Source organism: Cavia porcellus, unplaced genomic scaffold (genome assembly GCF_034190915.1).
Source record: "Cavia porcellus strain 051 isolate PalLab524CR breed Dunkin Hartley unplaced genomic scaffold, mCavPor4.1 scaffold_10, whole genome shotgun sequence".
Lineage (NCBI taxonomy): Eukaryota > Metazoa > Chordata > Mammalia > Rodentia > Caviidae > Cavia > Cavia porcellus.
Genome location: NW_026947493.1, coordinates 75,748,571 through 75,761,064, shown reverse-complemented (window position 1 = coordinate 75,761,064; position 12,494 = coordinate 75,748,571). Strand labels below are relative to the sequence as shown.

General features: G+C 37.3%; 1 long non-coding RNA gene across 2 annotated transcripts in view; it reads right to left on the bottom strand.

Moving 5' to 3' along the window:
• Positions 1–12,494, bottom strand: part of LOC134477787 (uncharacterized) — a 43,655-nt gene that overhangs the window by 9,504 nt on the left and 21,657 nt on the right. For both annotated transcript variants that reach the window (XR_010049981.1, XR_010049980.1), the window contains exon 2: positions 4,127–4,244. This is a non-coding gene — a long non-coding RNA (uncharacterized LOC134477787). The remainder of the gene's footprint in view (positions 1–4,126; positions 4,245–12,494) is intronic.

Below are 12,494 nucleotides of genomic sequence, written 5' to 3'. Positions count from 1 at the left end.
GTGACACCTGGTTCTCTTATGAATAGAGATTCTGCGGTCGTTTTGTTGTTTGTGAGGTTGTTTTAAGCTTATGATTGATCAGCTCCACGTCGGACTTCTCCTGGCAGTGGGTGAAGCAGCCTGATACAGTGCAATGACTGTGATTTCTCTAACAAATGTTGATGAGCGGGACAGAGAAGTATGAGCAGCTAACTCTCAGATAAACTCTGAGCCATGGGGTACAGGAACCACAAAGAAACCGGCAAATTCGCCCTTCTTTCTTTTGATGAATCTCTGCTGCTCAGATATGCAACTGTCAAATACCACGTGTGACTCCGCCTAGCTCATCACAGGGCGTAGGCAGCTGTTAAAACATCCCTTTTGCTACTATTTACATTCTTCGTGGTTAATTTTCATCATTTCATATCAGGCACTGCTTTCCAGGAAAATTGGATTAAGATGTCAATAGGCCAGCTCTCTAATGCTATTTAATACTTAATACACTTATTTGATATATAATTGTGATTCAGTACAAACAGGGGATCGGTTTCTCCTTGAAGACACCTACTGGTTTCTGCAAAATGGCTGATCAATTTCCTTACGTAAAAGGGAGAAACACTTGCATACAGTTTGTACACATATTCCTTTTTGCATTAAGTTTAGATTACTTATAATACCTAATATGAGGCAAATTAACTGCTATCCTGTGATGTGTAGGAGAAAATACTATATAATCAATACAGATGCAGCTTATGTTTTTCAAATATTTTGGAGTACATAATTATCTGTGCAACTCACAGACAAAAAGCTGAGCATATGTGACTGCAATGTGTACTATTTGCATGGGTCACATGCTAATACTATGTTATTTTGTACAAAACACTTGAGCATCTACGCATTTTAGCATTCACAATGTGTCCTATGTCTTTTGATGACTGTATGGAATTAAACAGACTTAACCAAAAACCAATAGGTTAACAATGCACATCAAAGTTACCATTAATTCCCATCCAAAGAGTATTGATTTCACATTTTAAGCTTTGAATTTACTTCTGATGGATTTATTTATTTATTTTTGATTGAGTGTTATTGGTTGTGTGTGACTATTGTTATATTATTTATGGCATATTTGATTAACTCTACCATATGTTTCAAGAAAACATTTGGTTATAGTGTCACTGCTTGGTCACCCAAGAAGACATTTCAGCCAGGTTTATACTTACATTATTTTTGTGCATCAATCATTGGTTATTTGGTAAATAATTAAAATTCCTCAAAGATATTATTATTAAAATTATGCATTTATAATTATCTACACTAAGAGTACTGAGCTTTTCATCTTTGCAGAATGAAACATGATTGTAAAAGAGAGAAAGTATTGCCATTTGTCCAATTTTGCAACACATTTTACAAGCACTCTTTTCAAGAAGCTATTTAAGAAATGATGACATATAATAATAGCTAATATTTGTATAGCACTTTCAGGGCCAAATTATGACCCAAGAGCTTTACAATTCTTAGCTCATTTATTTTAACAACCAACCTATGCACTCAGTACTATGATTATAATTCCCCAAGGCTTAGCGTGGTTGAGCCTGTTACCCATGTAACTCATTTAGGGCAGGATGGATGTTAAACCTAGGTCATAAGTGAAGGCAGCAGAACATATGCCGTAGTTTCCATATTAATTGTGAATATTATGTGGGATTCATTACTATTTTCATATGATGATGTACTTTGACCTCTGATGTTCTCATTCAGCATCGAGATCTGCACTCAGAAGCCATAAACTAAATTATAATACTGTGCAGAAAAAAAAATCACACAGTGAATGATGTGATTACACATTTTAATTTTGCTAACCAGACACAGAGTATTGGGTGTCATTTCTAATAAATCATTGTTCATTTAATTTAAAAACTATCTGACAAAATGTCTTTATAAAGGTCTTTAAATTTTTTAATCACTTAAATATTGGTAATGTAAATTATTTTTAAGGATTATTCTTCTGTATATGAATTTTATTTAACAAACAAAATTTTTGTTACTTTAAGACTAAGTTACTACAATGCAGTTAGGACTCAAACATAAGACTCTCCTGCTTCAGCCTCCATACTGCTGGAATTACAGGTACACATCACTGTGCAGACTTAATGATGTGTTTTGATAAATGCAGACACTTATGCAAACACCAGAGCACAACAGAGGTGATTTTTGTCATCTTCAAACTTTCTGTGAATCACTTCCTGATAAATTTCACTACCATAACAGTAGGATTTCCTTTATTAGAACAATAAATTTGCTTTCATCAATTTTCAGATGAAAGGGTTTAACATCAAATATATGTTTGTATCTGATGTTCATACTCAGTAGATAGTGTCATGATCAGCAAAATTTTGTATCAGTACTTTGCTTTTGTTGCTTAGAAATGTTTAACTGCATAAATATGCCATAATTTGTCATTTTTCTGGTGATAGACACACAGTTTTTATTCCAGTTTTTGCTTTATGAACACAAAAAATATTGCATATAGTTTCTCCTGTATCATCACCAATATGTTGTATTTAAGTTTCTCAAACTTTTAAGATTTTGATTCTAACCAGAATATGTAAACATTCTCTTTGATTTCCATTCTTAGTGATATTTGGGATAATTAGATATTCAAAGTTTTGCTTATCTGAAGTGTGTGTAGTGCTATGTCCCTGAGGCTTAAATTCACAGTGCTCAATTCTTTGGTTTATTGGCTTTTATTTTTTTACATATTTTGAAATGTATGATGAAATCATTTTGTCTGATATTTAAGATGTTTATAGTTTTATTTTAAGATTAAAAATACTTTTTGTGGTATATATACAAACCATTAATAAAAAAAGTCATTTTAAACCTAATTATTAGTTACTCCTGAGAAACTATTCTGAAGATAACAATAAGCAATATATTAACCATTCTTAATTTTCTATTACAGTTTTTGATACTGTATGTTTGTTTTTATTGTTTTTCTCACTATAAAATAAAAAAATACATTATTGTAGTTTCTAAGTCAATATATGTATCTATATACACATGTATATATTTATATATCCACACACTTATTATTTAGTGTCATGAATTAGAAATTAGAAATAATACAAGAATAACAAAGCAAAGAACTAGTTAAATATGTTTTCTTCTAAGGTGGAGGGTAGTTTAAATGCATAGAACACTATCTAAGAATTGGATTTTTTAAATTTCAAATGCATATTTGATTTTATATCAAAACATATAATGACTGCAATATTTTGCCCAATTTTATGTCATTCCCATACAACAAATACAAACTTCAGAAAGTCATTTCTGGGTGTCATTCAGATACCCTTGAGAAATAGACACATAATTTCTGTACACAAGGCACTGACAACATGTACGTTCCAATACAGAGGTGTCATATGTGACCTGAGGTAACTCAAGGACTCAGCTTTCATACTCCAAAGGGGAGAAGCAAGAAATAACCTGCCAAGCCAATGCACTCTCAAACTTTCTGAATAAATTATAAGCATTTATCCAACATCTATACTGGCAAGTTAATTAATGGACATATATATTAAAAAGTAGAGGATAGCTCAATTAATAAAATTTAAAAATAAAAAGGATTAGTGGTGTTGAAATATTTATGTTGTTTAATGTGTTGGTATTAGAAATTATAACTAATCAAACATTTTAATTATCTTCCTACTCTCCTTTTCTGGGATTCGGTCTTATTACGATAATTTAAAAGTCAGCTACAATGACCACAATTATCTTTTATAAAATATAACTTTTTTTCTGATGGGGTAGCGGAATTTGTACTGAGTTGAAGAGACACCTTGAAGATTACCACTGTTGAAGAAATAAGCAGCTTCATTTGAATGTAAGAGACATGTAACTGTGTCCATTGAAAAGATACACTATACATCATGCAAAATGTAGTCTATAACCTTACATTTTAAAATATGCATATGAACTATACCGTTGATTCTACCTACATTGTACAGCAATGAAAACTTCAAATCCATGATGAACAAAATTCCATTTTATATTTCTCTTTTCTACCATGATGATGATTTTCAAGACCCTTAATATGGAGACAAATTCTGTTGGCTGGAGAAGAAGCCAAAAGAGTAACACCCACCACACACACTTTCCTGTGGGTTCTGCCTCCCAGAGTCAGATGGCGCACTGGTTCGTGGACATGCCAGCTTGGGTAGGTTCACAATCTTGGGCAGGTGCTGCACAGGTGTTCATCAGCCCTGGTGAAGAGAAAAGGCTGGTCAGAGCTAACGCTAAGTGGTGAGGACACTGTGTTTAGTGTGATTACAGTGCTAGAAAGCCTTTCACAGTCTTGTCATCAGCTAGGGCTCAGTCTTAACACCACTGACAGACCTAGGTGAGATTCTTGGCTTATAGCTGTGAAATTTGCCCAGTCGGATAACATATCTGCAATGTTTATGCCCCCCTGAATCTACCATAGTTCACAGCTTCCTCATATTGAGCCCTTTGGGAGATTCAGGTTTGTGTGTCTCCTTGGGGATCAGAAGATCGATTCTGTACTGTGCCTGGCAGAAAAGAAAGCAGCTCATCTCTTTATCACGCTCAGATTTCCTCCTGTAATCTGCCCCATTCCCGCCTCCCAGTCTAACTTGTGCTGCACCAGGCAAGTGGTCAGGTCAGCCTGTCCTTTCAACACACGCACAGCTGCTCCTTGTGCCTCTAAGTTGCAAACCTTTTTACTCCTAGCAATTTGTTTGACCTGATTCCACTAGTAATATAGGTGGACCACTAGCACTTAAGACAGTGCTTCTTAAAATGTTTAGTTTTTGGTTTCAGGATCAACCCCTGGTAGAAACGGGAAGGGAAGAAGAAGCTGGCCATGAGCACCAGTCCAGGTCTCAGCTGTGACATTACTGCTTCATGACTTCAGCCAAGCCCTACTCTCTTAGTGCTGTGGTTCTCATTCATCCAGCAGAGTAACAGGACACAGGCTCTTTCCATGTGTGCGGAAGCTGAGATGTTCCTAGAACTCACTGATTCTGTTTGGCAGTCTTCACTGGATGCCTGGTATGGGGCCTGCAGAAAGCCAAGAGGAATGGGGAGGGGTGCAGAGACAGAGACACAGACAGAGAGAACATTTGTCAAGGCACAGTTTGTCTGAAAATTTCATCCCTGTCCTGCACTTCTGAGAGGGAGGAGGCTGGAGAGTGCCAGGCTGAGAGGCATCAGTGAAGAGCACAGGCTCCCAGCAGCAGCGGAAAAGCGCCTGAGACCTTCCCTTCACCGTGCAGAAGCAGCCCTCCGGGAGGCCTGAAGAGGAGCAGCCAGCCAGCATGAATTTTAAACCCTACTATTTAAAAAGAATTGAGGATGAATAAAAATGTGTTAGGCACAGAATTTCTTCCGTAGATGGGGGAAAGAAAGTGGAGGATACCAACATACATCAACATATTAGTGTGTAAAGTTAGAGTTACCACTGTCGATTACAAGATTGAGAGGGGAAAGCTCAGGCTAGGGATTCCCCAAAAGTCAGGACAACTGCAAAGCAGTGGAACTATGAAGAACCTGGTTTGCCTTTTCTGCCTGCTGCTTGTGTTCATACCTCGCTCAGGCTAAAGCAATGGGCCAGTGAGGCACACATTACTGATTGATGTAGACACAGCTAAATTATTTTAGCGAGATTTTTTTGTGGTAAAAAGAAAATTATGTTCCTCATTCCATCCTCAAAAAAGAGAGTCTGAGCTTACTGTACTTGGTAATTATTGCCATCTGGGATTGTTAGATCTACCTTAGAGATTCCCTATAGAGGAGGAGGTGGGGTGGGGACAGGAGTAGTTTATAAAATGAAAAGCTGGTAAAGGGATTCCCAAAGGGGCCCAAACACAAGTTCACACCAATGAGGGTCTGCCACACACACTTGTGCACACACATTTACACATTTTAAAGTATGGACGGTGTAAGAGCTCTAAGAACACTTTGGGAATTTTCTGAAAGAAACCTGATCCTAATTCTTTTCACTCCAGGGCAAAGAGCAAAGCCCCACATACTCAGAGGGCTTCAGCAGCCATTGAAGAAGTGGAAAGGACTGCAGCTCCCTGAGATGTGATTTAAAATGAAAATAATTCTGAATTATTATTCACGAACCATACACATATCAAATTCAAGAGCTTCTTTCCAGACACACTGCTTGCAGAATTTTTGAGACGTAAAACTCACTGTCACTTTCTCTTTGTTGGTGCTCTGGCTGAGGCCCCCCCTTTTATGGTTGGTAACGTGAAAGCAATCAGATCGTTTTCCCAGCAGTGGAGTCAAGAATCTTCACCTTTGGTAGTGCCCCTTTAGCACTCACATCATTGTACTGCTCTAACACTGCTGAGCTGTATCTCCTACTCTAGCGTGTTCCTTTCGTGGCTCTTGGGCCTCGTCACCATTCTGTCCCTGTGCTGCGTCTAGGACAGTACACAGCAGGCATTTTCATTCACCTGCAAGGAATGAATGAGTGAAAGAATGAAAGATTCCCTGCTTCACGAGCCGCTGTGACGTACTCCTAATTGTGATGCCCGCTCCCTACCTTGCCTCCCTTGGCGCTCTGAGGCTTCACAGCCACTTTTTACTAGGTTTATGATGGCATGTTCTCATTCTCTTACAGAATAAATTTTAATCTCCTTAGGATGGGAATCATTTTCTCAGATGTCCACTTCTTTCTCCCAGGTGAGGAGCAGGTCTTGGCATAGGTGGTGCCATGATTTTGATTGTCCTATAGCTCAGAGATCTCTGCGGAAAGCCAGCTCATTCTTTCTTTATGTATTCACTCATTGATTCCTTATTCCTGTACATCAGCAGGTGATCTGCCAGCGTCCCACAAGACACCATACTCTTCCCTGAAACAGAGGTGGGGAATCCATTGGCTGATTCTCTGGCTCCTAAGCACAGACAGGCCTTGCTTCTTACATACTGATTTATTGCCTCCTGCATCCCCACTTTGTTATATAGTGATTGGTAAATGGCAGAAGAGATAGACCACATGCCTAAATTACAAAACAGAAATTATAGGACAATTTTGTGTGCCATTTTCACCTCACTAACCTAGAAAAAATGTCTAATCTCCATGGTATCCTTTATTTTTCTAAGATCTAGATTCTGAACAGGTCAAGGAAAAAGAAATTCCTTTGTAAAACTCTCAAGCATTGACCTCGAACAGCTTACTTAAATTTTCTTTCCTAGGTTTCTTCAATTTAAAGAGGAAATGATAACGGAGATCGATTGTGCCATGCAGCATAAACAGCAGAGAAGTTAAGAAGCCATGGTACAAAAATAGCAGTGACTGCGATCCTCGTAAGAAGAGAAGAAGCATCTCCCTGGGTGTTTTCTGGGTACACGTTTCACTCCACAGTTCAGAAAGAAGCGCATGTAGACAACGGTGGCCTCCGAGCTAAGAAGGCAAGAGCTTGGAGCTTGAAACTGTGGGAGCTACTGGGGAGGGTGAGGATGACATGTGACCTTGGAGCATTGCATAGTTGATAAAGCTGCAGAGAAATCTCCTGCATTTTTTTTAGATGATGATATTTTGATCACGAATAAATCACCACTAGTTTAGAAAAAAAAAAAAAGAAAATGAGCGAGCAAACAAAAACCCTTTGCCAGTGATGAGGATTCCTAGACCTTAGGCGAGGTAGACATTTTAGCTGTTTCAGCAGGACCCAGACCTTCTGGAACAGCTGAGGTCATCAGTGGTGTGGCAGCAAGGGGACTGCTTTGGTTGTAAGGCTACAACAGACCTCTCTAGAAAAACAGGGAGAAAGCGTCTAAAAGATCGATCTGACCTGCTAGTAATGAGACACTTGTTTACAGGAAGAAGAGCAAATCCAGTCTACAATGATGTACTGAGCACAGTGTTTGCTGCTTAATCGTATTGTAGTGTATAATTATAAAAGCAGCAAAATTTGAGCTATAATATGAAAAAAAATCATGATTTAATTAAGATGAATTAAAACAATGAAGGTGAGAGTAGCATACAAGGACCTAATGGAGGGATAGTTATTTAAATATGTTCCATAATTCAACAACTCAAGATTATTACAAGAAAATGAAACGAAACAAATGGAATAACTAGAAACAGACAGTAAAGCAGCTTAAGTGAAATTCTCCTCACTGGGATTAAAACCATATGAGAGACTAAAGAAAATTTAAAAAGTCCCTGAACTTGACAAATGTGACACAGCTGGAACCTACTAGAATCACAGGATTTTTAAAACAAACTAAAATATGAACACGAACATTCTGATTTATAGGATGTTAATGTTATTTTAATTCTCTAAAGGAGAAGAAATAATTTTCTAAAATTTTCAAAGTTTGAAATAAACATCTATTAACAGATCAACAAAAATAAGCACTGATACAAAATGTCACAATTATGTAGTCAAAGGAACAGAAGCAACCAAAAAGACCAAAATGAGATTTCAGAAAACATGCACTCCAGAGAACTAAGACAGATACACTTGAGTCATTTGTAGGAAAATGGATGCATCTTGAGATAATAATTTTAAGTGAAATAAATCAGAAACACACACTTATATATTGCATAGTTTCTCTTATATAACAAACCCAAAATATAAAAATATAGTGAATTAAAACACAAACAACAAGTGAGAATATAGATTCTTCTCAAATGGGAAGAAATAGAGGGAGGGCTACAGAAGGGAGAGCTGGGGGATGAAAAGGGAATTAAAATGTATTATGTACGAGTGCCGACTCCACACAAGGAAAGGAGACATTATGCACTCACTGCAAATGTGGATTAAAAAAAAATAATAATAAAAATTTACCAGAAATGAGCACATCTATCTTCTGCTGAATAGGTAGAGAGCGCATGACCCTCACTATGACAACAAAGGGTTGGATGAACTATAAAAGAATAATTGTCTGAACTGAGCAGAGACTCAAGTTCATAAGATAAGCAGCTTTAAAGCTAGATGAAGTCAGGACCTTAACTGAGGCCAGAAATCCTGGGGCAGCAGGAGGAGGAGGCCTCCAGGCAGACAGGAAGCAGCTGCTGAGAGGTTTACAGAATTGCTGAAGGCCCAGAGAATTTGAGCAGGGACACATGGAACTCTTAGGGGAATCTGAACACACGGGATGCATGTTCTTTACATGAGATCTCAGGAAAAAGAAGGAAGGCAAGAAGAATCCAGCTAAAACCTTGTTTGCTATTAGAGGGATGGAGCTGGAGCTGGTGAGTCACATGATTGTAAAACAGACACACACATCTTCCTGGACTGGTCCACTCTGAAGAACAAAGAACTTCAGCTCCTAGAGAAAGAGCCACAAATGTAGTTACCTCCAGTGCACATGTGACAGCTCACTGCAGTAAAGAAAAGGAAAAACCAATCGAATGCTCTATTAATCAGGTTTGGGCACGAGTCTTTGAGGAAAAATACCACGTTGGGAATTCTGGTCACCGCTTTCCTGACTCAGCCCCGGCTCCGTGTCACCAGATATCTTGTTGTGCTCTCAGTGATTCAGGATGCCCAGCTCAACATGCTGAAGGTCGCTTCCACTGAAGGCAGTTTTGGTGTCTATCAGGAAGAGCAGATAGCTTAGCATTGCTGGGAGAAAGCCCATGTTCTTAATCTCATGCAAAGACCTGGCCCTGTTTATAGGGCTAGGAAGAAAGCAAAGGGGCACACAGTTCCTGCTAACTTGACTTCATTTCCAAACATTAACTCTGTGCTGAATGTGTTCAAAAGGTCATCGTGATTCACCAGATCCATATACTTAATGTCTATACCAGTTGCTCCAGCTGCCTTCTCTGTTCCCAGGCCTATTTATCTTATATTCCAAAATTGTTTTTTTCTTTGTTGTACAGCCAAGACGTTGCCAATATCCTATTTGCCACAGGTATAATGTGTAGTCGAGTTCTTGGCTATTGTTTCTTGCAAGTAAAATGAACAACTGAAGCATCTAGCATCTCTTTGCTCTCATCAGAGTTCTCTGATGCCACTTGGATGTCATCCTTTACACTATATCCTTTACACTATATTGTTGCTAAAGAAACAATATATCATACAGAGTTAAGTAGACAAAGAAGACTTCAGTTAAGCCTTAGTGTAAAGCACTGAAATTGAGCTCAGCTCTACTGAAACAAACACAAGAATATCTTCAAATGTTGAAGAAAGCCAAGAGAAACCACTGGGAGACCTTTCAGGGATGTCTATCAATGCAATTAGGCCATCTGTGTTTGTTAATTAATAGTTATTCATGTCCAGTCCCTACCTTCCCATAGCAAATGAATGCTCTTAGATGACTACATTTCAATGGACTAAACCTCAGTACTTGGAGGAAGAATTTCTTGAATGATAAAACTGGCAAGAGAATGGCAGAGGATTTGCCAGTCAAAATTACAGGGAAGTAATTTGCAATTGTGTACAAGTTTTCTTAAGTAAATGTGGCAGCACAAAAAGAGGTAAGGGGAATAGTGTCCAAGTGAGGCCTGACTCAGTTTGCTTGAACTGAGGAGTGTATTATGTCAGTCTTTGCCAAACTCCACTAGCACGACCCACTTACAGGGCATTGTATGTAAGACCTGAGGCTTCCATTCAGTAATTCACTAGGAGGAACACTGGGGAAGAGAGGAAGCAGATGTGAGCTAAGAGAAAAGGAGTTCACTGTAATAGATTAATTTTTATCTTCTGAACTTGGAAGAACTGATCCTAATGAACCAAGTTCATTTTTAAATGGTTTCATGTTCTGGTCACTCAAATTAGTGATTCGATTTATCTGAATCTACCTATCTTTCACTGGAGAGTTCTTATTACACAGTCACATAATTTTCCCCATCAAACTGTTCAACTTTTAATGATCTTGGGTTTAAGGCATACCATGTATCACCATCATCACAAATATGTCCAGCATTATGAGATCTTTTTGTTGTATTTCCTAACTGTCAAGCCTTCTTTCACAGCAGCTTATCTCACAGAATAAATCTCACTCTACACCTGAATCAAATGTTGGCAGCCTCCAGGAAAACTAAATAACCAGTCAAGGAGTAAGTGTACTGTTTCTGAGTGTGTTAGGTTACTTAATCCATGAGTTACCCCAAAGCAACACTAAAGTCTCGATTTTAGCAGTAGGGAATTTAGAACACAAGGTTTCCTTTTCACAGACCATTTCTCAAAACTCTCCAGACCATAAAATGTCTGCAAATTTCCCCAGCAAAATGGGCCACAGAATCTTTTTCTTACGAGGGCATGTGGTTTATATACTATTGTGAGGCCTGAATATATCCTACTGGAATATTGGAAAACTCGCCACTTCTTTATAAATCTAATTAGAATAATATAAAAATATGCAGGATCAGCATTAAGGTTTGTGCAATGTTAAGACTGTAAAAGATTTACCTGCAGACTATTTCATGTTAAATAGCAGTGAAGTTAATGTCAGCCTATAGCTGATCAAACACTGCAGAGAAATAGTTACTATACTTTGGTGAGACTGAAAATTAAACTTGAGCTTTGAGAGATGCTGACATAGTGTTTGGCATAAATCTTCTACGTTTCTTCGTTTTCAGAAAAGATATAAAAGAACTACTAAATGTTTCTATTTGATAAATTGTAAGATAAAGTGATAATAATCCAAGAAATTTAAGGCACAATCTCTGATCATCAATATGTAATTTACCTTACTATAAAACATTTTAAGTACATATTGTATTTTATTGTCTCACTAGTATGAGAATCTAAAGAGTAAACAAGATCTAAAATGTGCAATAGATATTGCAACTAAGGGAAAAACTCTTTTCAAAAAGACTCTAATGGGAGAAAGAAGAAAGGAAGGAAAGGAGGGAATAATATATATAAATTATATATATATATATATGTCCCAAGTCTGGACTCACAGGCATGTATCAGCAGCACATTTAGCTACAAAACGGGGGAGATGTTTAATTTTTGCTCCATTTTGCAGAAATTTTGAGCCATAGTCTGCTGGCTCCAAGGCAGAAATGATGTGGGAAAGTGATATGTATATATCACTGTATTAGAGTCCTTAGAACCCGGGAAAAGTAGAGGTCTGCTTTTCTGAAGGTCACAAGAGAAGAAACTGATATAATCTATGTTTTTACTTTGTCACATTTCTTCAACATTACTGTGTTATGGGTTAAACTAATGAGAAATACTCGTTTTTGAGAAAAGTATCTTAATTTTTACCTAGATTCTATTGAAAATGGGTAAAAATGGACAATTATGCTTTTCTATTAATGTTATAATGAATCTAGTTGTTGCTTAAAAAGATAAACTAAAGGAAAATAGAAAATTTTTGCAATTTAATATTTTCCATATCATTGTCAACTTTGTCACAAAATTTCACACCTGCATTGGCATTAAGAAAGTCTCGGGAAAAATAATAGCAAGCAAGAAAGGAAAACTATATTATCTTTGTAGATGCTATGAAATAAATAAAGCATAATATCTGAATTGAAACAAAATTTCAGAATTGAAATTGTTTTCTCCTAT